The 3,952-nt window shown below is 49.4% G+C and overlaps 1 pseudogene; it reads left to right on the top strand.

The window, feature by feature from the left end:
- Window positions 1-1,694: 1,694 nt before the first annotated feature.
- On the top strand, window positions 1,695-2,999 carry LOC146193984 (choline/ethanolamine transporter FLVCR1 pseudogene; annotated as a pseudogene).
- Window positions 3,000-3,952: the final 953 nt, after the last annotated feature.

Here is a 3,952-nt window from a genome sequence, read left to right as displayed (position 1 = left end):
ACAGAAGCACACAGACGCAGAACGCACAAGCCTTTACCGCTACTGACTATCCTAAACTCAACTTGCAAGATGTAATTACCTTCAAGAGATTAGTTTTAGCCACTGTTTGCCCGGCGTGGTCGAGAAACAATGCTGCTTTGATTGCACTGCTGAAACATGAATACCTTGTTGACAATTGGCTAAGGTTATTACGCGAGATACCATAGACACCAAATACCCAATTAAAGAAGGCATTGAAAAACGCCCCATCCGAGTATGCTTCTTATTAATGTTTCTGTGGCTCTTTGTGGGTACGTTAAGGGATTGCCGGCAGCAAAAGACGAAACTGCTCGAAAATCTTAAACGAAAAATTTCCCGTCACTCGATTCAAACTCTTGACATCCGTGAAGAGGAGGATTGGTCGCTGCCGGTTTGTACGGAATGAGAATTTTGCGAGATCTCCGAGATTAGTTAATAATCAGACGTCGACCTGCGCAGTTTACGTGCGATATCTGCGTCTGACACCAGCATTTCGCGTTTTTTGTGTTATAAAAGCGTTGTCCTCAACGAGAGTGGTCATTTATCATTTGGGTACCGTAGTTGTCCTACGCAGGACAGTGTAAATTTGGCTTGAGGCTCGCTCTAGTATAAACTAATGCATAGTTTAATTTTATACGGTTTAACGTCTCAAAGCGAGCCAGGCTATGAAAGACGTCGTGGTATACAGCCCTGGAAATTTCAGCTACCTGACTGACATCGCACAGCACACGGACGCCTTGCTTTTCCCCTCCATCGAAAAGCGGCCGCCGCGGCCGGAATTCGATCCCGTATCCCCGGGCACAGTAATTTAGCACCCTAACCTCTACACCATCACGGCGGGGCAAACTAGTGCGTAGTATACAACAAGGAAGCATAAAACTATACTGCTGACCCGATTTGCTATGCAGCGCATTAACTGATGTAAAGCTGCCAAACTTCGCGGCTTAGGAAGGCGCAAAGAAATTAGAGCAACCACTAGGCACTAGGCTGTCGAAGAAGTGGGCAGACAGGCATGCATGACCGCTTGCTTAAGGTTTACTCACGCATTTTTCATTCGCATGAAAATTTTTTATTCACCGTCACAGCTAACTTTCGAGAAAGCTATTTATGTAAGAGTAAAGGCCAGCTAATACAAAATACTTATATTGAAAGCTCCTTTCCTATGATGCTTCGTTGAAAAGACGGAGTGTTTGACTGGAACGGCGATAAGTGCGAACCTTCTGCTGGACTACTTCTAGGAGGCGGCTGAAATTAACCTGGCAGTTTTCTGGCTTCTTTCTGATATTCTCGCCTAGAATATTTAAAGCAGCATTTTTGAAATCTGATGCGAGGACAAATGCCTTTTACACTTCCTTTATTTATCTTATCCATTCCTTTCTCCAGCCTCTGCACCACAGGCTTGGCACCAAGGTCAGGGCACCGATATAAAATCTGGCAAGAAACTGCTCGACGCTGACAAAACCGGCCCAAGTTCTCAGGAAGGCCTGACATTATTGCCAGAACATCTCTCACTCCAGCGAAGAGAGTCCCCGCACGATTTATTTAGCCCGCCCAGAATAATAAGCTCTATAGGATCGGAAGAACGCGCAAGGGAGACATTCAGCAGCCGTTTCAGCCAGTCGCTGTCGGCTGCTCTCCACGACGTTATTATCTTCACTACGTCCCGCCGCTTTTACATGCTAGCCATATTCTGCGCCTCGTCCCTTATCAATGGGTTTCAGTGGATCGAGTACTCCATCATAGCGAACATAATTCAAGACTACTATGGAGTCGAAGAAATCGAGGTGGCCTGGACGTCGCTCGTTTTCCACATCGGATGCGTAACGCTCGCGCTCCCTTCTTCATGGATCCTGGAGAATATGGGCCTCCGCGTCACAGTGCTGCTCGGTGCCATCGGGACTTCAATAGGCTCTTGCGTCAAGATATTTAGCGTCCAGCCAGGCAGGTTCAGCTACGTGCTTCTGGGACAGACGTTCCCGGCCTTCTCACTAGCGTTCATCGTTGGCGTTCCATCTCGGCTCGCGTCAGCCTGGTTCAAGTACGAAGAGGTGTCCACCGCCTGTTCGATGGCAGTGCTCGGCAACCAGATCGGCATCGCGCTGGGCTTCATCATCCCGCCATACGTCGTAGACCCGAACAATGTGCACGAGACGCTCACAGTGCTCTGTGTGGGCGTGGCTCTCGTGAGCTTCTCGTGCCTGTTCATCATTATCGTGGCATTCGAGGACAAGCCAGAGCACCCGCCTAGCTTGTCGGAGATGCTGACTCGCTACGCCGAGGCCAAGCCGACCTTCGCGCAGGCGCTGAAGCAACTGGTGTCCGACCGTGACTTCCTGCTCCTGCTCCTCTCGTATGGCATCAACACGGGCGCCTTCTACTCTGTCTCGACGCTGCTCAACCCCGTGATCGTGCACTACTTCCCGGGCGAGGAAAGCTTTGCTGGCCTGCTTGGTCTCGTGCTCGTCATATCCGGCTTGTTGGGCTCCTGGGTGGCTGGATGGGTCCTCGACAAGACCGGCAAGTACAAGGAGGTGTCCGTCGTCACCTACGTTTTCGCCACGCTGGGCCTGTTCGCGTACACGTTCGTATTGTCACTACGCTCCCACTGGATGACGGGCGTCGTTTGCTTCTTCCTCGGCTTCTTCCTGGCCGGCTACATCCCCGTCGGCTTGCAGCTGGGCGCTGAGATCACGTACCCGCTGCCCGAGGGCACATCATCCAGCGTGCTCAACATGGCGGCCGAGACGTTCGGCTTCGTGCTCATCCTGTGCTCGTCCAGCATCCGGGGCGCGCTCGACGACAAGGTGTCCAATGTGGCACTGTCCTTCATGTTGCTGGCGGGCTGCACGTGCATCGCACTGCTCCGAGCGACGCTCAAACGTCAGATGGCTACCATCAGGGAGCAACGAAGACGCTCGGCAGCGTCCACTGTGGTTCCAGGTGCGGGGCTGCGCGCGCCGCAGCAGTCGCCAGTCATCTGACCACCATCGGTCGATGACAAATCGAGAAGGCCGACTAAGGACTATCTGCTTCGGTGTTTTTGTTTCTATATACACACATGGATCATTCATAGTTATTATTGTTTCTCGTTAAAGGTCACATACTCTTTATTTCCCACGTCGACCCCCGTTCATACATTTACGTTTCGACGTGAATGATGTGCCCTAAAATAGGCTATTTTAATTAGTTTCAGACTGCGCCTTGTCCGAGCATTGCTCATAGGTTAAGTAAACGATGTAGCGCGTGCTCTTACGCTTTCCTTTCGCAATTTGCTTTAGTGTGGTAGTGTCACGGTAATGTTTTTGATATTAACGCTCTGTATATTATTTTAAAGCATTGAGGTGTCTTTATAAAGTTAAACGAAGTTATATATTTCAATTAACGACTACACATTCTTCAAGCCTGCAGTTTTGTAGCTGTGAATGAAGTTGATGTACAAAGCTGTGCATTAACCTGCTGCTGGTAATCTGCTGCCTCAGCCACTTTGTGCTCTTTGTCATTAAAAACAGCAACCAATGCAAAATCAACGGTACGTCTCCGTTCTTGCCAGCTCCGATGCAGAGTAGCTTAATATATGGATGGAAAAATCAATTATGCTGCTGTTGCTGCTACCGTTTTAGCCCCGAGTAGACAATATTTCCAGGGTATAAGGATATTACGCTGCTTCAGACCACAAGTATCCTTTCGAGTCAAGAGTAGAACTCATTAAGAGTTGCCGAGCATCTAATAAGAACAGAAGCAGCACTCACGCGAGCACCGTGTCAAAACGTTTACTTTTTTCCTTGGTGGTTTATTTAACCTTTTGTTTTTGTAGAGAATCCCCGTGTCGAACGGCGCATGTAAACGTTTCGTTAAGAAAGCCTCAGTCTACGGGAGCTGGGACGATCCGAGGCACAAAAAAGTTCGGTTAGCTAAGCCAGCGCATCTATTGGCG

The sequence above is a fragment of the Amblyomma maculatum genome, chromosome 4 (assembly GCF_055883805.1).
Source record: "Amblyomma maculatum isolate TAMU_Amacu chromosome 4, ASM5588380v1, whole genome shotgun sequence".
Lineage (NCBI taxonomy): Eukaryota > Metazoa > Arthropoda > Arachnida > Ixodida > Ixodidae > Amblyomma > Amblyomma maculatum.
This window is presented reverse-complemented; position numbering and strand designations above follow the sequence as displayed.